The 27,383-nt window shown below is 42.6% G+C and overlaps 1 long non-coding RNA gene across 1 annotated transcript; it reads left to right on the top strand.

The window, feature by feature from the left end:
- The first annotated feature begins 5,572 nt into the window (after positions 1 to 5,572).
- Positions 5,573 to 26,456, top strand: LOC122540577 (uncharacterized). Its single transcript, XR_015752037.1, has 3 exons — positions 5,573 to 5,626; positions 15,579 to 15,655; positions 26,362 to 26,456. It is a non-coding gene; the product is annotated as an uncharacterized LOC122540577 (long non-coding RNA).
- The last annotated feature ends 927 nt before the right edge of the window (positions 26,457 to 27,383 follow it).

Below are 27,383 nucleotides of genomic sequence, written 5' to 3'. Positions count from 1 at the left end.
GGAACTAAACCTGGCTAAGAGTGAGTTTGCAAAAGCCCACATTTCTGAACCATCATTGGAATGGACAGATTACCCCACGAGATGTGAAAACAGAGGCTATTGGGGAGTTTCCCATACCATTGAAGACAGCAATAGTACAATTGCTGGGACTGAGTGGTTTTATTGAAAGTTTGTACCGAATGTTAGTAATGTGGTTGCTCCACTGACTGACATTGAAGAAGTGCACAATATTTCAGTGGACAGAGGACAGTCAGAAGATATTTGACAGCCTGAAAGCGGTGTTAACCACTGCCCCAGTATTAGTTACATCTACTTATGCAAAGCCATTCAAGGTGGCTATCAATGCAAGTGAAGTGGGGTTCAGTGCCGTAATCTTACAGGAAGACATTGAGAAGATAGAAAGACCCATTGGACACTTTTCCAGAAAATTGAATAATCATCGATAAAGCTTCCACAGATCTAGATTTTTTTAGTTTTGGCTTTCTGGAGTCTTCAAGCTCGATATTGAAGCTTTTATTCCTCTTTCTGTTACAGTAAAAGCTGGGGTTCTTTTCCTGCTGCAAGAATCACATGCGAGATAATCAATTTTACTGAATTTGCATTTGCCAAGGGTGTGTTCATGGGATGTTACTATATTGTAACAGTTTATTAGTAATTGTTCATATATTATTTTGAACATTTTGATAGAATTACAGCGAAGCCAATTCTTTTGTTTTAGTTTGTCTGTATTTTAACTGTACTGTAAAAATAAAGGTGTGTTTTGCATAAAGTCAACTAGTTTGACCAATTGAGCTACATGTGGAATGCAATGCCTTTATACTTACATCTAAAATAAGAAAAGGTTCGGGTCTAGGCTATTTTCTCAAAATATTTTGAGAGGGTTTGGTCTGGTCCAAATTAACAGTAACTTGCCAATATTCCTTCAATGGCAGCTTTACCTATGACCTGTATCACAGTGACGGACAAAGGCAACAGACCACCACCATCTGCAAGTTGCCCTCCAAGCCATATACCATCCTGACTTGGAAATGCATCACCATTCTTTTACAGTCGCTGGGTCAAACTCCTGGAACTTGCTGCCTTGGAGCACCCTTGAATGCAGTGTGCAAGAAGGTGGCTCATTCCTATCTTGTTGAGGGTTACTAGGGATGGGCAATAAATCTAGGTTTGCCAATGACACTTGCATCTGGGAAATGGATTTTTAAAAACGTATTCCTTCTTTTGGAACTGTATTGTCGATTTGACAATATGACGGCAGACTGGATTTTGTGCAGTGAATAAATTACACGTGTAGGCAGATAATGTTTATAATTCTAAACAACAAATTTAAACCCACCCAAAATAGAATGGACCATTAGAAGGTTATTAATTTCAGAAAACCTTACATTTAGCTTGATGCACAGGGCACGCATTTGCAAAGTAATTTTAAACCATACTTTAAAGTGGACTCTGCAATGTCAATGTTGGAGATTGCTGCAATTTTAAAAATTGAAGAATCCAAATTTGAGCTGGATCAAGTGGAGTTGGCAGTTTACTCTGTATGTACATGCAATACCCATCATATGGCGAAAGTCACCATGTGACATCTGGTTCCATTATGGGAAGACAATAGGGGATCCATAGGGACTAGCATGAGTTTCATCCTTTCTTTGGCTGGTGTCAATATAACCGTAACTCGACACCCTCATGAGCAGAAACATCGAGAAACTTATTAGGTTTTGAGGAGTGAATGGAAGGAGTAAAGTGTGGAGGTCAGAGACTCCTTCAAGTTCATTTTGCAACTCTTTCTTTTCATCCAAAATAGAATGAGTCTCCTGGTTTGGTCCCATACTAATATCTGCAACTTTTGGTTTTGGTTTCCTCCTTCTCCTCACATCAGTCTTCATTCTCCATCTGATTACACAAGGAAAAGGCTACTTTTCACTCTGTAGTATTACAATGCCACATCCAAGCTTGGGAGTGTCTTTTATAAATATACTGCAACATTCCAACAATGTGGAAAACTGCCCAGGTATGCCCTGTAGTCAAAAAGCAGGATATATCCACCCAACCAATTACTGCCCCATCAGTCTACTCTCGATCATCAGTAAAGTGATGGAGGGTGTCATCAACTGTGCTATCAAGCAGCACCTGCTCAGCAATAACCTGCCCAGTGACACCCAGTTTAGATTCCACCAGGGTCACTCAGCTCCTGACCTCATTACAGCCTTGGTTCAAACATGGACAAAAGAGCTGAATTCCAGAGGGAGGGGGGAGGGACAGCCCTTGACATCAAGGCTGCATTCGACCGAGTGGGGCATCAAGGAGTCTGGGCAAAACTGGAATCAATGGGTATCAGGACAAAAACATTCCGCTGGTTGGAGTCATACCTGACACATAGGAAGGTGGTTGTGGTTGTTGGAAGTTAGTTATCTCAGCTCCAAGACATCTCTGCAGGAGTTCCTCATGATAGTGCCCTCAACCATCTTCAGCTGCTTCATCAATTACCTTCCCTCCATCACAAGGTCAGAAGAGGGGATGTTCGCTAATAATTGCACAATGTGCAGCACCATTCACAATAACTCAGATACTGAAGCAGTCCATACTCAGATGTAAAAAAATTGGTTAACACCTAGGATTGATCCGGTAAATGGCAAGCAACATTCATGGCACTGAATTTCCAGGCAATGACCATCTTCTCTAAGAGAGAATCTAACCATATACCCTTGACCTTCAATGGAATTACTATCACTCAATCTGTCACTATCAACATCTTGGGTGGGGGGGAGGGGGAGGGGTTGCCATTGGCCAGAAACTAAACTGGACATACCATATAAACACAGGTGCTACAAGAGCAGGTCAGAGGCTAGAAATACTGTGGCGATTAACTCACCTCCTGACTCCTAAAATCCTGTCCATCATCTCCAAGGCACAAGACAGGAGTGCGATGAAATACTCCCCATTTGCCTGGATGAGCACAGCTCCAACAATACTCATCATCCAGAATTAAGCAACCCACAAACATTCACTCTCTCTACCACTAGCACTCAGTAGCAGCAGTGTGTACTATCTGCAGGATGCACTGCATATATTCACTGAAGGTCCTTGGATAATACTTTCCAAATGCACAAGAGCCACCATTTAGAAGGAAAATGGTAGCAGATACATGGGAACACCATCTCCTGCAAGTTCTCCTCCAAGTCACTCACCATTCTGACTTGGAAATATATCACTAAATGCACAGCAGTGATTCAAGAAGGCAGATCACCAAGATCTTCTCAAATGCAACTGGAGATGGGGTATAAATGCTGGTCCAACCAGTCATGCCCATGTCCCATGAATGAACAGAAAAGAAATAATAATTGGAGTTCCCAGAATGATGCAAAGCTTTGTGTTGTCTCTCTTGCGCCCCAGGCTTTGACTGGATGCTGAAGAGAGACAGGCAAACAGGTGACTACCACCCTGAGAGCAGCCTCCATCCATAACCTTTGCCTGGTCTGGGAGCAGCGGTGCCTTGGGTGTGCCCTGAGTCACCTGTATACCTCCATACTGAATGGTTAAGATGAGAAGTGTCAAGATTTGTGAAACCCAAGACTAAGCAGCAGCTACTTTAAGTAGTTGAGCAACAAGATAGGTGTGGTGGGGGTGGGGGGCGCGATGATAGAGTGTTGAAAACTCAATTGCTAATCCAACTTCAGAAACAGGAAGGTTTCATGTCTCAAACCACAGGAAACATGATGTTCTGCCTCTCCAGCATGCAATGTGCTTCATCACCATGAGGGGGTGATATTGTGTCACTCTTTAAGCTGCATCCAGTAGGTTTCTCAATATAAAACTAAATTAGACACACAACAATTAAAAATAAAGCTGGCATCACTCAGCATTTAGGTATGCACCCCATTTTGTTAGACCTTTCATGTCAGTGATCGTTATAACTGTTAGTTTGTTGTTGCTCTAGATTTTACATAAAATTATTCTTGGGACGTGACTGTTCCTGACAATGTCTGTGGTGACTGCCTATCTCTGAGAGGGTGGAGGTGAGTCACCCTCATGAACTGTTGCAGTCATTATGGTTGTCCTCCCATGCATCTGCCACCCCTGTCCTTGTCGTTGTGGGTTTGGAAATGCATCTTGTGGATGTTACACACTGCTGCTACTGAGCAATAAATGGAGGGAATAAATGTTTGTGGATGTGGTGCCAATAAAATGGGCTGCTTTGTTCTGGATGGTGTCAAGCTTCTTGAGTGTTGTTGGAGCTGCATCCCATCCAGGCAAGTCTGGAATATTCCATCACACTCCTGACTTGGGTCCTGTAGATGATGGAGATGTCTTGGGGAGTCAGGAGGTGAGTTACTTACTGCAGTATTCCTAGCCTCTGTTCTACTCTCGTAACCTCTGTGTTCCTGTCGCGAGTCCTGTTCAATTTCTAACTCTCAGGGTATTGATAGTGGGGAATTCAGTGATGGAAGGGGAGGTGGTGAGGTTTTCTCTCTTGTTGGAGATGGTCATTGCTTGACACTTGTGTAGTGTGAAGTTTACTTGGCAGTTGTTTGCCCAAGTCTGAATGTGGTCCAGATCATGCAAACTCAGACTGCTTCAGTATCTGAAGAGTTGGGAATGGTGCTGAACATTGAGCAATCGCCGTCGAACATCTCCATTTCTGACCTTATGATGGCGGGAAGGTCATTGATGAAGATGGCTGTGAATGCAATTGTAACTTGGAAGTTACCCTTGCTCTAGTCTAATGCCCGAAACATCGATTCTCCTGTTCCCTAGATGCTGCCTGACCTGCTGTGTTTTTCCAGCAACACATTTCCATCTCTAGTCTCTTTCCCCTAGCCCTCAGTCTGCGTCAGTGCTATGCCACATTCTAAAAGCAGTTTCCTGACCTAAAGCACTGCCTGCATTCAGAATCGCTAATATTGGCCAAGTGTGGTGATGTCAGAGTCTCTGGAAGGAAGGCTGAGGTGGGAGAGTTGTCCACTTGAATTGGTGAGAGTAACAACCCCTGAAAACAATGATCTGCAATCCTCACTGGGGGCTCTGATTGATTCTTTAAAGTGTTGTTTATTAAAAGTTCTCTAGGTGGCAGCATCTGCCCTGCTTCTGTAACATTGCTCCAAACCTGCGTTAATTCAAATTTATCACCTCACCCCGACCTGACACCTTCTACAGAGACAGTGGTGCGATTTTAAAATTAATTTTTAGTGGTCATCTGACATTCTCATTGCATTAAATACACCTCAAATCAATGCCTCTGCTTCCTTTCCCTTTTCCCAATTTATGGAATGATGTTTTGATGTGGAATTTAAAAATGATTCTTTATTCTTCCGACCTGAAAATGTCTACAATTCCTTCCTTCACCCCCTCCCTGTGTTTCAAAATTGCAGTGAGCTAAAATTAGAAAGGACTGTGGTTTCTGAATGTGTTAGAATTTCTTTGGAGCGCCGAGTTAAGATGGTGTATGTTGGCTATCGTACTATACAACACAATGTGAAAAGACAATGCTTTTCTGCCTAAAGGCATCAATTTTGACATCCTCCTGAAACCAGAACAAGGCATCCACACAGTAATAAACATAATTATAAAGATGATGAATCCCTGTTGGGCCTACAATGCCACTTTTTCTGAGGGACAATTAAAGCAGGTTAGTTGGGCATTAATGTCATGTTAACTTGATGCTCTCAGATCTGTTCTCTCCTGACAGAACAAGCAATCTTTTCAAATGTATTCGACCGGTCCTTCTGTCTCTGCCTGTGGAACTACATTTAAAAGTAAAGTGATGAGGATAAGATGTTTTTAACATGTAATTTAGTAAGAGAATTGCATTGTTGTAGCAGCCATCTTCCCTTTATGCAGAACATGAGTTCATTGACGAGAGTCTTAAAATGGGATCCAATTCTATTGGATCACTCCAGTTTCTGGAATGTTTCTGTTCCACTTCACTGTGTTCTACTCCTGTCTCCTCCTCCAGACCCATGTGTTAGTCCACCACCTCCAATCTTACAGCTCTTCAACTCCTTGCCACCACTCCCCATCCTCACCATTGTAAAAAAGCACCAACAGCAAGTTGCATTTACACAGTACACTTTAACTTAGGCAACATATTCCTAGGAAGGTCATTGGGCAAACGTTGGCACTGAATCAAGAGGGAACACAGAACAGGTAATCAAAATCTTAGAGACAAAAAAGTTAGTGAAAAGAGCCCAGAAAAGTTTAGGGAAGGAACTCCACAGCTTGGGACAAAGATGGCTAAAGGACTTGCTGCCTATAGTGAGGTGAATATGTTGGAGGATGTCCAAATGTGATGCAGAGCTCTTGGCCAGTGGCGATGGTCACACATCAGACTTGTCTTTGTAAATAATTTCTTGTGTATAGTTAAGCAGCTGTGGCCAGCTGAGGTCAGAAATAGTACAAGAAAAGGCTTATCTGGAAGAAAAGTAGAAATCTAGCAGACTGACCGAGCTACGAAGAAAAAGCAACAGGACCAACATGGTGCCACTTGGGAATACAAAGTGACTTGTGAGAGATGGAAAAGTTGGCAGCAATTATTTAATAAATGTATTAAAAGGAGCAGAAAAGAAAATACGCCCAATGAGGATGTATAATGGAATGGCAAGCTTGTTGAATGAACACGCGACATTTTGATCTTTCCCATTCTCTGCTCCAGAGACTGTGGATACAAAACTCTTGAGTATGTTCGAAATTAAGATCAATTGATTTCTTGAACACTGTGAGAAGCAAGGGTTTGAGGGCAGGAAAGTGAAGCTGGCGGTGATCTGAAAAGCTAACCAGGCTCAAGGCTTTGCAATATTTATATCTTCATTCTCACAATGAAGGAACAGAGTGTAGTACCAGATGTTAAAGGGAACTGAAAAATAAATCACAAGGAAATGCTGTGTAAACTAAAAACAAGATTTTTTGAAAAATAATGGTGCGGAAAATAAAGGGATTGAAGAGAAATAAATCTCCAGGACCTGATAGTCTCCATCTGAGAGTATTAAAAGAAATAGAGTGGGAAATTGCAGATGCATTAGAAACAACTGAAATACTCTGGAATTGTAAATATCATTCCACAACATTTAAAAAGGAAGGGGTAAACCAGGTAGCTACATACCGATCAGTTTAACATCAATTGTGACACATTACTGGAGTCTATCCTCAGGGATAAGCTGACTGAGCATTTAGACAAGTACTATCTGATCAAAGGGAGAGTCACTATGAATTTCAGATGGGCAGGTCATGTCTGATCGATCTGGCTCAATATTTTCACACAAGTCATTCATGTGATGGGTAGGAGAGTGTTGATGGATGTTGGTTGGAAGGCTTTTGATAAACCTCTGCCGAAGCGATCGTGAGGAAATGAGGGACCATGGAATTGAAGATGAGGTGATACAGTATGATAATTTGTTGATAGGTGCGAGACAAAGAGGGATGTAAAATCTGTTCTCTGAATGGTGAGAGGTGCTAAGTGATGTTATCAAGTTCCTCAGCTTTTCACCACGTATTCACAACCTGGGTAAATGCAAAGAGAATTGTCTATTCATGTTTGTTGATGCTAAGTAGAGGTGGATTGAAGGAGGAAGTTACAAAGGGACTTGGAAAGACCAAGTGAGTGAACAGAGATAGATACATCAGATAGATAAACATCACCAAAGAAGTCCACATAACAACAGTAAGTATGTTAGAATAAATCAGCTGTTAACTTAATTCTAAAAATGGAGCTTTCTAAAGGAAATTAATACTTCGAATTGTTTAAAAACTCAATAACAGAGGTAGAGACAATTTTTGTCTTTGGAAATGATGCAGCTTTGTAACATATCAGAGCTCGCGGCTAATTTTCTCTTTTGTTCTATATTTTGAAAAGAGAACACCGAACAGTGCACTAAAATCAGAATTCCCCTTGTTAACAAATACTTAACAAAGAATAGTTAACTAGAAAATACTTTACTTTCAAAAAAACATGGTGTAAAATTCATATGGGAAATTCCTGGTGAATTTTTCAGCTTCTTTAGCAATTTGTTTTGATCTGATCAGTAAAAGAGCTAATTACCCCAAGACTGCACGACTTTGATAGAGTTGATCATAAAATTCAGAGTAGGGAGTAGGCCATTTAGCCCCTTGAGCTTGATGTACCATTTAATTAGATCGTGGCTGATTCAATTATGAGCTCAACTCCATATATTTAGTTTGCCCAGGCTGTGAGGAATGTTAGGCACCTAGCATCTTCAACTAGTCAATAAATGTCTTATGTATAGCCTCTCTAGCACTAGACAAAGCCAAATCATTGTCCAACCTCCTCTCCATATGAACATCTCCTCAAACTCCCCTGACAGCACCTTCCAAACCCACAACCACTTCCATTTAGAATGACAAGGGCAGCAGCTACATGGGAACACCACTCCCTGCAAGTTCCTTCCAAGCCACTCACCATCCTATGATAATACCTTCATGAGGTGCATTTTGCCCTTTGGTTTGAAGAGAGGTTTTGAGCCATAGGTACCGAGCTGTCTCTTTCAAGCTGATAAAGTAAACCACTTGTGTGGCCTTGAGTTTTATTCTTAAAGTTGAAACAATTGAAGCAGCCTGAATGGGTGGAGTCAGGCTCCTGCAGAGCTAGGGTTTTAGTTTAGCTGTCAGTTGTTGCTGGAGTTTTGAAGTTGGTTGTGGAAGCTACCAGAGTTTTCTCAGGGTCTACTTTTCTCGGATTGGAGACAATGTGAGACAATCTCGCATGTGAGACAATCTATTTTACTGACTTTGTCTTTGCCAATGGTGTGTTTGCAGGATGTTACTATATTGAAACAGTCACTGTTTAGTAGTTCAATAATCTATTATTCTATTAAATTTCCACTAGAGAAAGTTATACCAATTCTTCTTTCTTTTGTTTGTATTTTAACTATAATGTAACAATAATGTAAGTTTTGCTTAAAGCCAAGTAGGATGACCAACTAAATTACGTTTGGAATGCTGCACCTTATACTTGCTTCCAAATAAAATAAAAGTTAGGGTCTAAGTTATTTTCTGGGGGTAGTTGAAGGAGGTTTGGTCTGCTCCATACCAATCCTAACATGGAAATATATCACCATTCCTTCAGTGTTGCTGGGTCCAAATCCTGGAATTCCCTCCCTAATGGCATTGAGGGTGAACCCATAGCACATGGACTGCAGAAGTTCAAGAAGGTAATGCACCACTGCCTTCTCAGGAGCAATTATGGATGTGTCTTAAATGCTGGCCCAGCCAGAAATGTCAAGATCCCATGAATGAGTAAAACCCCAACAATAAATAACTTTCTCACAGACAATAATCAGGTACAGGCAGGTCTGGCCTGCTCTTGGTTTGGGAGTTCTTCCTTGATCAATTGTTCCAAAGTGCCAGAAGGTTTAGTTTACAGAAAGGAATGATAGTCAATCAAGGTTAATGAACATGTTCGGTCCTCACTTGTCAGTTTCACAATCTAATGTTTCCAGTAATGCATAATTATCAGTTATAACATCATCCCTCAGGCATGTTGGCAAAATGAACCTTGATTAATTTCTCTCTTTTCCAAAGCCTTATTTAGGTTTTACAATATGACTTACAGCAGGGCGGCATGGTGGCACAGTGGTTAGCACTGCTGCCTCACATCGACAGGGCTACAGGTACGATTCCAGCCTCAGGCAACTGTCTGTGCGGAGTGTGCACATTCTCCCCGTGTCTGCGTGGGTTTCCTCCGGGTGCTCCGATTTCCTCCCACAGTCCAAAGATGTGCAGGTCAGGTGAACTGGCCGTGCTAAATCAGTCAGAGGGAAATGGGTCTGAGTGGGTTACTCTTTGGAGGATCAGTGTGGACTTGTTGGGCCGAAGGGCCTGTTTCCACATTGTAAGGACTCTAATCTAGTAGAAAAATGAAGGTATAATATAATCAGATGCAAAACTTAACATAGTAAATTGGAATATAGTGTCAAATATAGCTCAGTGAATAGTTGTCTCAGCCCTGATTAACCTGCTCCTGAAAGCTGCTAAGTTCAAGATCTCGACACTGGTGTGAAGAGACTTGACCAGTGCTCCCAGTGTAGTACCTTCCCCATGGTGTCCCACCTGATAGTTATCCCTTCAACAATGTTGTATTGAAACTAGAGCGAACTTCCGCAGCTCCTGAACCATGCTGACAGATCATTTGAGAAAATATGACAGCTTTGGAGAAATGAGATTCTCAACTTGGAGAAAAACACATAGTCTGATTTTCAACCCTTTTTAAGGGTGACTGTGGAATCTCACTCGCTATTAGTAATCATTAACATCTTATTGTTAGCAAATCTCATCTCATTTACACGCAGCTCGCTATTTTCCCAGGTATGGAGAGAAACTGAACAGTGGTAATTCCTGACCTGAAAGTCAAAGCTCTGCCAGGCCTCTGTCTTGGTCAGTGTTCCCCAAAATCCAGGGCACGCTCCATGGGGAGAGACCTCCTGCATCCTTAGCATTGGGCAGCCTCAGCACTTTCACAGAGAACATCTCCGGCTGAGACGGGATGTGGGACAGCACTTCAATACTGCTCACCAAACACTTTCAATTCCAATGCTGCTACCTTGCACCCATCTCCCAAATTGGAACAGGCTCAATCTCAGGACTCCTCTCTTAACATCTACTCACTTTGACCCATCTCTGCCTTGCCCTGCTGCAAGTTGCTGCATCATTCAGAACTTACAGCCTCACTGTGACATTTGTCTTTCCTCATCTTTCATCGCACACTCAGAGGCAGGCAGCTGGTCATGGTAAAGCCAGTGATTGGTCAAGTCAGTGATTGGTCAAGTCAGTGATTGGTCAAGGCAGTGTTGCTGTATGGGACCATGCTCCATCAGTGTCCCACCTACTGCACTTGTCACCAGCTCATGCAGTAAACACACTGCAGCCACTTCAGCCCAATGACCATATCCGAAAGTCTAAAGGGATTAATCATTATTCAAACCAGGGGGTGCCACACAGTCAGTCAAGAGTATCGTCCAAAATCATTGCAGGAACTTAGACACACCTGGGTCAGGGGTCAATATAATCTGGGTGTGGCCAGTGGTCAGTTTTGCGTAGCGAATCAGAGAGTCTCAGGGACTAAGACTGAAGTGAGGGAGCCGCACAGATATCAGTCAGCAGCCTGGTCACTCATCTGTCAGGGACGTCCTTCCAATTCAGTCAGCAACTGAGCCATGCTCAATCCCGGCTGTTTGTTCCCTGAAAGTCAACAGGGGTGACCACAGGGTAGTGGGGATGTTGGGAAGTTGGTTGTGGGGATTGGAGGCAGCATGCTGGGATTGTGCCAAGGGCCACTTGTGAGGAAGTGGAGGTGCTTCAAAGGGCAGTAGCATTAGAAAACAGACACAGAGTGCAGGTAGAACGTTGTCTGTGATCACATATTGCGATATGTGTCCTCAGATCAAAGACGCTGAGAGTTAGCATTGCAGGAGCCACAGATGGAAAAGAAGACAAATGGTATGTTAATGCTCATAGTGAGAGGACTGGAGTACAGGAGCAGGGATGGCTTACTGCAATTATACAGGGCCTTGATGAGACCGCACCCGGACTATTGCGTGCAATCTTGGTCTCCATGTCTGAAGAAGGATGTTCTGGCTGTGGAGGGAGTGCAAAGAGCATTTACCAGACTGATCCCTGGGATGGCTAGATTGACATGCGGATTGGTTAAGACTATATTTATTAAAGTTTGGAAGAATGAGTAGGGATCTCATAGAAACCTCAAATATTCTAATAGGGTGAAGCAATGTAAATATGGGAAGGATGTCCTTCACACAGAGTGGAGAGCCTGTGGAATTCTCTGCCACAGGGAACTGTTGAGGCCAAAACATAGAAGGCTTTCAAGAAAGAGGTAGATATAATTCTTGGGGCTAAAAGGATCAAAGGGTCTGGGGAGAAAGCAGGAACAGGGAACTGAGTTGGATGATCAGCCGTGATTGTATTGGATGGTGTAGCAGGCCGAATGGCCTACTCCTATTGCTATTTTCTATGTTTCTGTGAAGGCCTTCTGGGTTAACTGCCTGTGTTGTCTAAAAATCCTGGCCACAGCAATTTTGTGCTCATCATTCAATATTCCCAGTGAATCCCAGCATTTGCTGTGAAGCACAGAGTGTCACTCGGATGTTATTTATGTGTGCTGTGACTGCTGACTGGTTACGTGACTGAGGAGATTGTTTCTTTCTGCTATTGCCCACACAGGATCATTAGAACCTTAGAAACACTTGAGAGTTTCCACAGGAATTGATGAGGGGTGTGCTGCCCGGACACCCACCTCCAGTGGATGTGGAGCTACCTCCTAAGGCAGAGTTCCCTCATGATGATGCAGAGGTGCAGGAGGTACCCAGTGACTTGTCCTTCATGGAGCCTTGTGCAGATGAGAGGGGGGCAGCGGCTACATACCCTACTTAAAGGGAGTGGTCAGAAGAATAGGTCATGATATCTAGTGCATGTGCCATGCAACACCACCCTCAACATCAACCTGGGCTCCTCATTACAAAGTGTTGATTGTTCAATTACGGGCGAATGCTGCAGTACCCAAAAATACAGATAGAGGGCAACACTTGATCCTGGGGCTTTGAGCTCTGGATAACTAAAGGTCACTCTGAGGCTACAAGATAGATGGTGAGGATTCATGAGGGCAGCAACATTGCTCTGGGTAAGAATATGAGGATGATTGTCAGATGAAACAGTACCTTCAGTATCTTAGAGCACAGAGGGCACATGGGGTTAGCGTTGTGAGGGAGTAAGAGTGACCGAGGAAAGATGTTACATTCTGTACTGAGAGTCTTTTATACTTTCACTCACAGATTATGGGTGTCGCTGGCTGACCCAGCATTAATTGCCTGGCCCTCATAAAGGTGAGCTGCCGAGTGGTAAACCATGAGACTTGGTGAGAGGTGGTGGCAGTGGCAGAGGCAGATATAGAGGGAGTGAGAGGTAACAGAGAGAAGATGGTGGCAGTTACCATGGGGGAGGGGAGGAGGTCGTTGATCTTCGTCCTGCGTTGCTGCGTGTTCCTCCAGAATGTGACACTGACCAGGTGGCAGCCCCTGACCAGCTTGGCAGGTTCTGGTGTCATGGTCTCCTCTGGTGGTCCTGAAGGAAGAGACAACCCTCCTCTGCAGCTGCTCCCCTCCCCACCCACTCCACCAGGAGCACCAAGTCCCTACTGGAAGAAGTGGCCACCAACTATCCTTTGCCAGGCACGCCCTTAGAAACGGTGCAGCAATACACTGTGGAGGGCAGTTCCTAGTGTCAGCGTTTGACCTGGGACTTTAGATATGGCAGGATGCCAACAGTGACAATCTTAGAATGGCTCAGTTGTGACAAATACTTCTGCTGTTGGTGGGCACAATGTTGTCAAACGCAGCACTGTGAAGGCATTGTTCCTATGTAATGAGGTGAGCAGCAGAGCAATCTCATGAAACCCTCCATGAAACTCCCTGGATATGATAATTACCCAATTGTTGGTAAATATTAATCCATATTATCTGGTTATTCTCACGTTTGACCAGACCTGCTGTGCACTGTGCACTGCAGCAATGACAGCACCTCATTAACTGCTTCATGGCTTTTCAAGCATTCTGATAGGTGCTGTAGATATGGAAATCCCTCCTTTAGTTAGAATAGGAACCTCATTTGCAATTGGTAAACAGAATTAACTGGCAGCCTGTGCTGTGAGAGAATGAGGACCATACGATACCTTTCACATCCAACTTCAGCAAAGTCCACTCAACCCCCAGTGATACATCAGTTAGTCCAATCTCAGCAGTCAGTAAATACCTCCATCTCTGGACAGTGCAACACCTCACATGTGTAGAAGTTTGTTTTTAAAAGGGAATAGTTTTAAAGCATGATGTTTATCCTGAGAAAAGTCACGAATCTAAGATTGCTGTACATTTAAAATTTAAATCTGTTATTTATTCTCAAGGTGTTGGTGATGAATGCACTGTGCAAGAACATGCTAATTAACTGCAGTGAAGGCCAATGCTATTAATTAACACTTAATAGACTTGGGCACACAGCATGTTTCACTGCACATTTAAAAGAGATAAACCAGAAATAGAAGATTATACCATTAACAACGTCATGCGAGCTTTTAAATTAAGAAATGCAGGTCAAGGTTGACAGAGCAGGACAGCTCCAAGGTCAATATGAGATAGGATAAACTGAAGAACTTTCTCCTGAATTATTCTCGAGTGTCTCATTGAGGTAGCAGAACATTGGAGAGGTCACCAACATTGTCAGCTGCAGCGAGGATTAGTGATTGGCTTCAGCAGCAGGGGAAGGGTAGGAATTGACAAAGTGTTAAACATTCTCACAAACTCAAATCAATCATCAAACCAGCATTTCATTCTCCTGTTAACTTGCTGACCACTTCAATAGATTTCACATTATCTTAACCATAAATCCACTTGGACACCTGAAGACTTAACTTTCTGATGTGAATTGGTTGGAGTTCTTGTGTTGAGCTCATTATTATTCATTCATGGGACATGGATAGTCAGCACTTACCGTCCATCCCTGGTGGCCCTCAAGAAAATGGTGGTGAGCTGCATTTTTGAACTGCTGCAGTCCATGTGCTGTAGGTTGGCAATGCTATTAGGGAGGGAATTCTAAGATTTTGACCTAGCAACACTGAAGGAATGATGATCTATTTCCAAGACAGGATGATGAGTTGTTTGGAGGGGTATTTGCAGGAAATGGTGTTTCCATGTATCTGTATCTGCCCTTGTCCTTTGAGATGGAAGTGGTCATGGGGTTGGAAGGTGCTGCCTTAGGAGCCTTGGGTCTGTGGGATTGGGTGTTTAAGTTTTATCAAACTGAGCCCAAGTGGTTTCTGAGAGGTGTAGGGAAAGCGGGAGGATAACAGGCCGGCAAAGAGCATGTTGCAGCTATGAAGATATTTTAACTTTTCCATGTTTACCCATTCATTTGATGAGGCTAAGCCAATCAGCTATCACTGAGGCAATTCCAATCCCCTTAAAACCTGATGAATAAACTAGCACTACTGAGCTCCCTCACTTATTACCAGGATTAATTTGCAAGCAAAAGGGAGGAAATTGAAAACACAATCATAGAGTTTGACTCAATGAGATAACACTGAACCGCCCAAAAATTAAACCCACCAAGAGACCAAGAGAGCTTTGGGAATGATGAGGTTTCTACAAAGCTGAAGCTAAATGCCAGTTGGGATCAATATGTCTTTGTGATCTCAGGCAGGTTTTCTAAGCCACCAATACAAGCCAACGCCCGCTTTTAAACCCAAACTTATCCATTTATTTATTGACTGAAATTGCAAGTAAGCTTAGTGCTGACAGGAAATTAAATCTTACACTTTTCTTTGGTTTGTGTTCAGCAGTGAAAAAGGTCAGCTGTTTTGAAGTTTCAAAATTCTCACCCAATCCACTCCCTCCTTCTAAACCTCCTTTCATCGTTATTTACCCTCTCACTCCTCTCCTTCTGGTTCCCCACATCCCCCATTTTTCTCTCTCCTGTATACACCGTGAATTGTTCTGTTTATTTTATTGAATACATTCGACTCACTGTGTCTCTGAACATTCCTTTTTTGTCTTTTCAACTCAATTTCCCAGCGTCACTTTCCTTACATCCTCACAGTCAACTGAGATGACTGACCTTCAACAACCACGACCATCTTCCTATGTGCCAGGTATGACTCAAACCAGCCGAGGATTTGCCCCTGATGATCACTGATTCCAGTTTTGCTTGGGCTCCTTGATACCACACTCGGTCAAATGCAGCCTTGATGTCAAGGGCTGTCACTCTCACTTCACCTCTGGAAATCAGCCCTTTTGTCCAAGGCTGTAATGAGGTCAGGAGCTGAGTGGCCCTGGCAGAACCCAAACTGGGCGTCACTGAGCAAGTTATTGCTGAGTAGGTGCTGCTTGATAGCACTACTGATGACGCCTTCCATCACTTTACTCATGATTGAGGGAAGACTAATGGGGCGGTAACTAGTAGGGTTGAATTTGTACTGCGTTTTGTGTCCAGGACATACCTGAACAATTTTCCACATTGTTGGGCGGACTAGGAGAATGGCATTCTCTGGAGCACAAGTCTTCAGTACTATTGCTGGAATGTTGTCAGGCTCCATAGCCTTTGCAGTATCCAGCGACTCCAACTGTTTCTTGATAACACGTAGAGTGAATTTAAATTGGTTGAAGACTGGTGCCTTTAATGCTGGGGATCACTGGAAGAGGCCAGGATGGATCATTTACTCAGCACTTCTGTCTGAGGATTGCTGTGAAAGTTTCAGTCTTATCTTTTGCACCGATGTACCAGGCTGTTCCACCATTGTGGATGGGGATATTTGTGGAGCTTCCTTCTCGGTGAATTGTTTAATTGTCCACCACCATTCACAACTGGGTGTAGCAGAACTGCAGAGCTTTGGTCTGATCAATTGGTTGCAGGATTGCTTAGCTCTGTCTGTCCCTTGCTGCTAATACTGTTTGGCAAGTAGTGCTGTTTGGTCGCTTCACCAGGTTGACACCTCACCAGGTGCTGCTCCTGGCATGCCCTCCTGCACTCTCCATTGAACCCGGGTTGATCCCCTGGCTTGATGGTAATGGTTAAGTGGGGGATATGACGGGCCATGAGGTTACAGCTTGTGCTGGAGTAAATTCTGTTGCTGTCGGTGGCCCATGGATGCCCAGTCTTGAGTTGCTAGATCTGTTCGAAGCATGTCCCAGTTAGCATGGTGATAGTGCCACACAACACAATGGAGGGTATTCTCAATGTGAAGGCGGGACTTTGTCTCGCCTGTGCAGTGGTTACTCTTCCCAATACTGTCATTGACATTCACATCTGCAGCTGGCAGATTGGTAAGGTTGAGGTCAGGTATGTTTTGCCTTCACCATCTGCTGCACGTAGTAGCTAACAGTTATGTCCTTTAGGAGCCGGCCAGCTTGATCAGTAATGCTGCTGCCAAGCTATTCTTGGTGATAAACATTGACATCCAACCCAGTGTCCATTCTCACCCTCAGAGCTTCCTCCAAGATTTAACAGCTGAGGGGGAAGGGGAAAGTACATGGTAATGGGGAGGAAATTTCCTTCCCTATGTTTGACCTGATGAGAATTCATGGGTCCAGAGTCAATGTGGAGGCTTCCCAGGGTAACCCCCTCCCAACTATATCCCACTGTGCTGCTTCCTCTGCTGGGTCTGTCCTACCGGTGGGACAGGACATATCCAGGGATGGTGATGGTGGTGTCTGGGGCATCGTCTGTAAGGTATGATTCCGTGAGTATGACAATGTCAGGCCGTTGCTTGACTGATGTATGAGACAGCTCTCCCAACTTTGCCACTAGCCCCCAGATGCTAGTGAGGACGACTTTGCAGGTTGACAGGGCTGTGTTTTTTAGTGTTAGATACTATGTGGTTTGCTAGCCAAACCAGGGTAAGGACAGCAGATTTCCTTCCTGAAAGGAGAATTAGTAAATCAGGTGTTTTCTTTTCACTGACAATTTACAAAAGTTACCCAGTCATCATCAGATTAATCATTTCAGGAATTTCTTTGCTGGGGTGAGGGTGAAATGCAGGCAGATATCTGGAACTCTTGCCCAAGATACTATTGAGGCTGGAGGGCCCACTGAATCTTTAAAAACTAAGATTGGTTGATTTTGATGTTTGCTGGATATTGACTTGAAATGTTATAGAATCAAGGTGTGTGGATGGAATTAAGAAACAAGTCAGTCATGAAATATTATAGAATCAGTTAGTCATGATCTAACTGAATTGCAGAACAGCCATAAGGGACTGAATAGCCTCATGCTTTTATCCTATTATCCCAGGCTTGAGCTGCATAATCAGCCTCAACCCTTCACTTAGGATTTTGTGTTTTCTAAAAAAAAAATGCTCCTCCGATAACAAAATTTAATGCTTTTATTGGGACTTGAAAAACCTGGAATGATAACTAAGAAAAAATCTAAAGGTTCAGAATTTCACAAAATGTCAGTGTCAGTGCAGATAATCTTGGGCATTATAATGAAAGATTTTTGTGGAGTTTTTCAGATGAGGATGTGTATTAGTATTGTTGAGTGAGAAGAGAAATTATTGATGAAATTGATATTGGATTAATCTAAAACATGCAGTAAACAGGTTCTGAGTGCGAGGACAGAAATTCTCATTTCGGAAATCAGTCACAAAAAATGTTTATGATATTGGAAAATAGTTTTTTCTGGCCTTGATTAATGCTTGTTGCTTTTTAACCATCCCACGGTCTCTGTTCAGGATGTAGCCAATTAATTACAGAGGCAGAATTTGCTATTGGGTGTCAATGTTCTGATTGACCAATTGCCTGATCATTGTTGTAATACAATCCAATCAAATCTTGCAGTCCAAGTATTTGGTTTTATTTGTTGGTTAGCAATTTTTTTTCTCGGAGTTTAAGCTAAAAGAATGGCTTGACTGAACAAAATATAATGGAGTATAATTAAGTTTATTCCAATATTGGACAAACTCTGTAACACAATAACTGCCTTTGTCATTTTTTTGAGAAAGGTTCTTAATGCTTAACAAGAAAATAGCAAATGCATTGATTTTGAGATATTTTTAAATGTTTTTCACCAAAATGGAAAGAAATATGCTGATCCACATAACGTTCAGTTGGAAGCATTTAACAAATACTCAGAGACTGAAGTGACAGCCATAGCTCCGTCCTTTCAAAGTCCTCACTCATCCTTACATAGAGCTTTTTGGTCCAATAACACAGGTAGTTCGTCTCTAATGTGATGGTTGCGTTCTTGTGTGATCCCACGCTATATAAGAATCGTGCAATAAAAATAGCACTTAAAGTGTCAGTGATGCAGTCGCATTATACCCAACACACGTTTTAAAAGTTCGCATTTTAGAAACAGCATCCCCCATTCGCCAATCACATTACAGCCATTTCGTGTTGACAAAATGTGTGTTATAGGAGAACAACCTATATATACTTTCCATTCATTCATGGGACGTGGGTGTCGCTGGCTGGGCCAGCATTTATTGCCCACTCCTAGTTGTCCATGAGAAGTTGGTGGTGAGCTGCCTTCTTGAATCACAGCAGTTCATTTGGTGTAGGGACACCCACAATGCTTTTAGGGAGGGAATTCCAGGATTATGATCCAGCAACAGTGAAGGAAAGGTGATGTATTTCCAAGTCTGGATGGTGAGTGGCTTTGAAGGGATCTTGCCATGTGGTGTTCCCATATATCTACTGCCGTTGTCCTTTGAGATGGCAGTGCTCATCCGTTTGGAAGGTGCTGTGTAAGGAAACTTGGTGAACCTCTGTAGAGCATCTTGTAGGTAGTACACACTGCTGCTTTATTCTACACAGTGTCACATCACATCACATTACTGGTGTCACATCAACTAAAGGTGAACTTAAGACCAGGAAATGTCACTCAGGAAACACAAGAGAGAAGTTCTTCACAAACACGGCACAGTGCCGCCTCACAGCGCCAGCGACCTGGGTTCAACTCCTGCCTCGGGCAACTGTCTGTGTGGAGTTTGCACATTCTCCCCGTGTCTGCATGGGTTTCCTTCAGGTGCTGCGGTTTCCTCTCACAGTCCAAAGATGTGCAGGTTAGGTGAATTGGCCATGCTAAATTGCCCACAGTGTTAGGTGAAGGGGTAAATGTAGGGGAATGGGTCTGGGTGGGTTGCTCTTTGAAAGGTCAGTGTGGACTTGTTGGGCTGAATGGCCTGCTTCCACACTGTAAATAATCTAATTCTAATCATATAGTCAGTGAGTTCGCATTGTAGCAAATACTTGGGCAACATGGTGGCTCAGTGGTTAGTACTGTAGCCTCACAGCTCCAGGAACCCAGGTTCAATTCCAGCCTTGGGTGACTGTCTGTGTGAATTTGCACATTCTCCCTGTGTCTGTGTGGGCTTCCTCTGGGTGGTCTGGTTTCCTCCCACAATCCGAAGATGTGCAGGTAGGTGCATTAGTCAGGGATAATGGTAGAGTAATGGGGATCAGGTTTGGGTGGGATACTCTTCAGAGGGTCGGTGTGGACTTATTGGGCCAAAGGGCCTGTTTCCACACTGTAGGGATTCTATACAGTTGTGTTGATGTTCATTTGAATGAACTTCCTTTTTAGTGTGAGATGTTTTTCTAGGGAGTATTTAGAGAGATTTTTCCCCTGAGACCTTAAGTGAGTTCAGGATAGACATAAACAGACACATTTTCTAACATCTACAGAAGGTGCTGTAAAAGATAATCATTCCCAAAGAGTTACTTTTGAAGTTACATTAAGCTCCACCTAATATGACACTGCCATACAGAATCACAGACACTGTCAGACTTGCTGAGTTTTGCCACTACTTTCTGTTTCCATTTCAGATTTCCAGAATCCACACTTCTTTGTTTTATATCAGAATGAGGCCCTGATGGAGACAGGTATGTCATCTCTGGCTCCTGATAATTACGATTCCCTAGTCAATATAACTTATAACTATTACTATGATGCAATTTAAAACAAATCCTGATGTGTAAGATGTGTGCCTCTCCTTGTTAAAACTTACTACTGGCCTGTTGTTGACTACTGCTAATTAGATAGGCTCCTGGACTCAGCATAGACAGGAGGATTTTCCCTAACCACAACGCACTACTAGTTGGAAGCACATGGCATGGAGTTCAGTGGTTGTGATCATTGCTGAACCATCTCAAGGTCAGTGAAACAAAAATCCATTTGATGCCAGAGAAAAGAAAATTAGAAGAAAGGTGAGTTTACCACTTTAAGAGGACCCAGTCAGGCAGTTTGCAGCTAGAAACTGGTAAACAGGAATTGCACTTCAGGGAAAGCAGCACCCCAGCAGGAATCCTTCACCTCAGAGCTGGTTATTGGTGCAGGAAAAACAACGTGGGATATATAAAAACTATCCACACTGGGAAGAGATGGAGACAATTCACAGGAAATATCTATAGGAGCAGTGTGGACTAAAATGAGAAATCCCTGTCAGCAGAGGAGAAAAGAAATCCTTTACAATAACAAGAGCCCAGACTAGGAAGGATAGAAGGTTAAAACAGAACATATTTTTCAAACAAACATTCACCTTCATTAGCAGTATGTTCTATGAAGCACAGGTTTCAGTAGACAGAGCAAGGTTCAAAGTTTGTGAGAAGATTTGTAGCTCGGGTGCTCATTGCTGTGGTTCTGTTCGCCGAGCTGGAAGTTTTTGTTGCAAACGTTTCGTCCCCTGTCTAGGTGACATCCTCAGTGCTTGGGAGCCTCCTGTGAAGCGCTTCTGTGGTGTTTCCTCCGGCATTTATAGTGGCCTGTCCCTGCCGCTTCCGGTTGTCAGTTTCAGCTGTCCGCTGTAGTGGCCGGTATATTGGGTCCAGGTCTATGTGTTTGTTGATGGAGTTTGTGAATGAGTGCCATGCTTCTAGGAATTCCCTGGCTGTTCTTTGTTTCGCTTGCCCTATAATGGTAATGTTGTCCCAGTCAAATTCATGTTGCTTGTCGTCTGCGTGTGTGGCTACTAGGGATAGCTGGTCGTGTCGTTTCGTGGCTAGTTGATGTTCGTGGATGCGGATCGTTAGCTGTCTTCCTGTTTGTCCTATATAGTGTTTTGTGCAGTCTTTGCATGGGATTTTGTACACTACATTAGTTTTGCTCATGCTGGGTATCGGGTCCTTCGTTTTGGTGAGTTGTTGTCTGAGAGTGGCTGTTGGTTTGTGTGCTGTTATAAGTCCTAGTGGTCGCAGTAGTCTGGCTGTCATTTCAGAGATGTTCTTGATGTATGGTAGTGTGGCTAGTCCTTTGGGTTGCGGCATGTCCTCGTTCTGTTGTCTTTCCCTTAGGCATCTGTTGATGAAATTGCGAGGATATCCGTTTTTGGCGAATACCTTGTATAGGCGTTCTTCTTCCTCTTTTTGCAGTTCTGGTGTGCTGCAGTGTGTTGTGGCCCTTTTGAATAGTGTCTTGATGCAACTTCGTTTGTGTGTATTGGGGTGGTTGCTTTCATAGTTCAGGACTTGGTCTGTGTGTGTGGCTTTCCTGTGTACCTTAGTGGTGAATTCTCCGTTTGGTGTTCTCTGTACCCTCACGTCTAGGAAGTGGCAGGGACAGGCCACTATAAATGCCGGAGGAAACACCACAGAAGCGCTTCACAGGAGGCTCCCAAGCACTGAGGATGTCACCTAGACAGGGGACGAAACGTTTGCAACAAAAACTTCCAGCTCGGCGAACAGAACCACAGCAGACAGAGCAAGGCTCAGAACATGAATTCACCTTGAGGCTGCAGTTGTGGAGAGGTGACATATTTAAGGCAACAAAAGGGTAATTTAAAAAATTGAACATAAAGATGAACAGAAGAAGGTAGAAACATTTGAAGATTGTAATGTGATTGGAACATTCTTGACTTAAACTGTGCTTTCACTGGGAAGATTTGGTTAAAGCTGCAGTCATGGAAATGATTTGAAAATTCAGAGAAAGATATGTACTCTGTTATTAGACAGTAAAAGGTAGGGAAATAGCCATTTCGTTGGAAAGAAGCGGGGAGACACTATATCTAGGCTGCAAAGTTGGGAAAATCTCCAGTTTGTCCATAAAAGGCAGGGTAAAACCAACCTGAAGATTAAAAAGAGAAATGCAACAAGCAGTAGAGAGATACAAAACTGCTGTTTACTGGCTTTTGAAACTTGAAAGAAGTAAAATACTCCAGAAATGTCATAATAAAGAATTTTAAGCGTTATTAATTGAAATATAAAACAGCATTTCTATTATATCAGGTTTAAGAGTTTGAAGAGACTTTAAGACAACAGAGTTAAAGCAATATTGCTTTGATGCAAGATTACAAGGTATAAAGCCATCGGCACTTATCTAATGCAACATCAATCTCTCTCAACCTCTTCCATTGGGCAAAAGGTAAAGAAGTTTAAACAGATGTACTGACAGATTCAAGAACAGCTTCTTCCCCATTGTTATCAGACTTCTGAATGGACCTCTCAGATTCTAAATTTAATGCTGGTCTCACTCTATGTGCACTTTCTCTGTAGAGAAGGGTCCCTGGCGCTGACGCTACTATTAATTTGCCAAAATATTAAAGAAGATGCAGATACATTTGAAGAAATTCTAACAACCTTTGGTGATTACTTCAATCTGCAAACAAATAAAATTATTGAAAGAACAGCATTTAACAAAACGCAGGAATTAACAACAACAGAATCTATTTACTTTGTAAGTAATAGCATAAATGCTCAGGAAATATATGACAAATCAACAGTGAGAGCAGCCCAAATATCAGAAACTATCAGTCAGATCAGTGCTGTGAAACAAACAAATCTCACCTTTCTGATCACAGAAAGTATCATCACCATAGCAAGCAGACACCACGAGGAGCAGTTACAAGAGTCTCACAGACAACTATCAACATAGAAGGAGGTCATTCAGCCCATCATGTCCAGCTCATCAACAGAGGTCTGACTACACTGATACTATTTCCAGCTTTAGGTCCATAACCCTGGAAGCTACAGCAACACAAGTGAATATCTAAAAACTGCTGAAATGTTATGAGAGCGGCTGACTCAACAAGACAGGCAATGTGTTCCAGATTCCCATTATCCTTTGAGTGAAAAGAAATCCCCTTAACTCTCCTCTTAGTCTTCTATCTCTTACCTTAAATCTATGTCCCCTGGTTAAAGACTGACCTCTTTACTGATAGAGTAAGTACCTTCCTATATACCCGATTGACACCCGTAATAATCTTCTGCATTTCTATCTAGTCCCCTGTCAAACTTTGTTACTCCAAGGAAAATAATCCCAGCCTATCCAATCTTTCCTCATACTCAGATCCTCCTGGCCCGGCAGTATTCTGGTAAATCACATTTGCAGCCTCCCAAGGGCAATCATATGCTTCTGATAACATGTGACCAGACCTGTATGCAGTACTCTATTGTGGCATAACCAGTGTTTTATACAGGTCCAGCATAATCTCTCTGCTCTTGTATTTGATGCCTCAACTAATTAAGTCAAGTATCTCACATGTCATCTTAACCACCTTATCTACCTGCCCCTCTACCTCCAGTAATCTGTGGGGATGCACACCAAGGTCTCTCTGGTTTTCAGTACTTTCCAGTGGCCTACCATTCAGAGTGTAAACCCTCACCTGTTAGCCCTGCCCAAGTGCATTACCTCACACTTTTCCAGGTTGAATTCCATCCATTACTGCTGTGCCTGGCTGACCATCTGCAGCAAAGTCAGGAGGCCATTGAGTTAATTGATATCGTGGCTGTAAGATTGACAATTTTTACAGAGCAGGTTTAAAATGACAAAAGGGCATTTTAAAAGATTTAGAAGATGGAGTCTAACAGAAGGATATAGTTAGGAGAACTTTAAGACTGGGATAAGATCAGGAGATACATAATTTAAGCGGTGGATTTGGCAGGATGATTTATTAAGACTGCAGCTGCAGAAATCGATTTGAAAATTGGTGCAGGGATGTGCATTGTATACTAGGCTGGAAGACAGGAAAACCTCCATTTTACACATGAAGAAGCAGGAAACCTTCATCCGTGCTTCGGAAGGTGGGAATACCTCCATTTCACCCCCAGGAGTTGGGAAGCCACTATTTTGATGATGAAAAATGCAGGAAAATTGAGTACAAATTGAGTTTTAACAGAATTTAAACATTAAAGCAAGTAAAATACAACAGCATTTCAGAAACCAACAGCAGAACATTCATTGGATGGGTATATTACAGCACTGCTATAATACAGAACCCACTATTAAAATCTGCAGACGTATGACGGGTGGATTTGTGTATGTGTACTTTGTGTGTGTGTGTGTGTTATTTGTGTCTGTGTGTTGTGTGTGTGTCTGTGTGTTGTGTTGTCTGAGTTTGTGTGTGCATTGTTTGTGTGTCTGAGTGTTGTGTGTGTCTGAGTTTGTGTGTGCATTGTGCTTGTGTCTGTGTGTGTCTGTGATTTGTGCATGTCTGTGTGTTGTTCGTGTGTATGTGGTCAGCTCGGCACAGCAGTAATGATTGGAATTCAACCTGGAAAAGTGTGAGGTAATGCACTTGGGGAGGGTTAACAGGCAAGTGATTACACACTCTGTTGTGTGTGTGCTTGTGTGTGTCTGTGTCTCCATGTGTGTCCACGTGTCTGTGTTATTGTGTGTGTGTGTCTCTGTGTTTTTGTTTGTGTGTGATGTGTGAGTGATGTGTGTATCTGTGTTTTGTGGGCGTGTGTATGTTACTGTGTGTCTGTGTGTTCTGTGTGTCCGTCTATGTCTCTGTGTGAGTTTTGTGTGTCTGAGAGAGAGCTTTTCTTCCTCATAAACTATCTGGTTTGATTCTGAACTGCAAGTATCAGCTTAAGGAATGGGACAAGTGATATTCTTCCAAGCCCTGACTCACTGCAGTCGACATCCTCTATCTGAGTGATGTTTCTCACTGTCTTGGTTTGCCCTCATTTAATTGTCTGCCATGTTACGTAAATCAACACTTGTGTCTAAACTGAATCAGCCTCTTAAAAAGAAATCTAAAGACATTATAAGTGGGCATATTGTTGAGGGGAGGGACATGTTTTTGAATACTAATCCTAAATAAACAAGATGGAATTTAAAGGGAAGCACATTTGCATGTTCAAAACAGGCAAACTTTCTCTGAAAACTAAGTAAATCAGTGAGGAGCTGACTGATCACATCACAGCTGAAATCTTGGGTCACAAATAGCTGCTACATTGGTGATCAGTGGGCAAGATAGTGAACACAAGTGATTGTGGTGAACAAAATGGCTTCTCTCTTCCTCCTTTATCATTCCATGATCCAATCCATCCCATTTTGTTTTACATTGCATTACCGAAGCAGAAAAGCTCCATCTCCCCATCTCCTAAACCTGCAGCTGATCTAAAACCCTCCTTACAAAACGTCTCCTTCACCTGACACTCTGCACTTGCCCACAGGAGCCAGTAAAAGTCCATTTTTAAACAGCCTCTTCCAACCCAGCAGGAGGAAGCATAAAAAGCACCTTACATTTATATAGCAACTTTCAAAACATCCCAGAGTCCTTCGCAGAAGAGTCAGAGCATCTGTAGTAAAATCACTGCTGTAATGTAGGAAACAGCAGCCAATTCATGTATAACAAGATCCCACATAAAACAATGAGAAAAGTGATCAATGAATCTGTTTTAGATGTTAACTGAAGGATTTAGGTTTGGGTTTCCGGTGGAAGAGGAGTCAGTCAGATTGAGCCTGAAGATCCGTGTGTTCAATGCTGTATTTGACCCGTGGTGAAATTAGATGGTTTTGTATTAACATCAGTAAGAATGTGCATTTTGCACATTTCGGCAATTAATAACTTTATATTCTACATATTCATATTAATTATCAAGTATGGCCACAGTAAGGAATCTTTTGTTTATCCTGTAGATGATACACTGACTGTGTCACCTGGACCAGTCAGCAAGCTGAGTTCACATCCAATCCTGCGAGTTCACTGTGCGAACCTCGATGCTTCTAAACAGCTCAACCATGATCTCTGAATACTCAATCACCCCTGGTATTTCACAGCAAAGTCACCATTGGTTCTTGAAGATGTCATGAAAAGCCATTCTGGTGCCGTATTGTCATTATCTCCATAGTAACAACCTCCTGTTCCATTGTCCCTGTTGACAATCACAATCTGAAAAAGTGCAACATATATGGATAAATGTATATTTTTTTATATATGAATAAATAAAATCTGTGTCTGTCTTTTTTGCATATTTAATATTTCTGTATGTCTTCACATATGCATATGTAAAATGCATTCAAATTTGTAAGTACATATTGAATAAGCTACAGTAATATTGCAAACACGTTTATCCATGATTCGGTATGTTGAATGATGATTAGCTGCCTGGATCTCGGGAAATGAGGTTTTTGCTGTGGTAGGAGCAGGGGGCAATTGTAATAAGGCTAAAGGGTGGTTACTGATGATATTTTTAATAGCCACTCATAACCCAGTTGGAACATTTATATTTATATATAATGCATTCTATTGACCAAGCTAACTTTTTTGTCATTTCTTCTCTCTCCGATGAAACCTATTTGGAAGTTGGGCAGCAGGACAAACTAAAGTTTCTCACAGGATTAAAGCCTGACCTGCTCTCTGCCAGGCCGGGAGAGAATTTCGATGTGTTCTCTATTCATTCGTGATTACATGCCCCCAGCACCTGCAACAAGGGCGCATAAAGCCAGCATTCATTGCGGCCTGGCAGCTTAGGCATGGGAACATCAGGGAACCGGGTGACAATCATTGTATCTCCAGATAAACATATTCAGTGCAGGACTTCAAAAACAGAGTGCTCAACAGAGGCCATGCTTGGAATCACAGAATACCCTGCTGTATAATCAGGGTCTCTTTTTGCAAGCAAGGGGCAGAATGAATTTATTCGAAAGTACAGACAATA

This window comes from Chiloscyllium plagiosum, unplaced genomic scaffold (genome assembly GCF_037043375.1).
Source record: "Chiloscyllium plagiosum isolate Xiang-an unplaced genomic scaffold, Cpla_swu_hap1 HiC_scaffold_29, whole genome shotgun sequence".
In the NCBI taxonomy this organism is placed as follows: Eukaryota; Metazoa; Chordata; class Chondrichthyes; order Orectolobiformes; family Hemiscylliidae; genus Chiloscyllium; species Chiloscyllium plagiosum.
The sequence above is the reverse complement of the archived record's forward strand: the minus strand, read 5'-3'. Positions and strand labels throughout refer to the sequence as shown.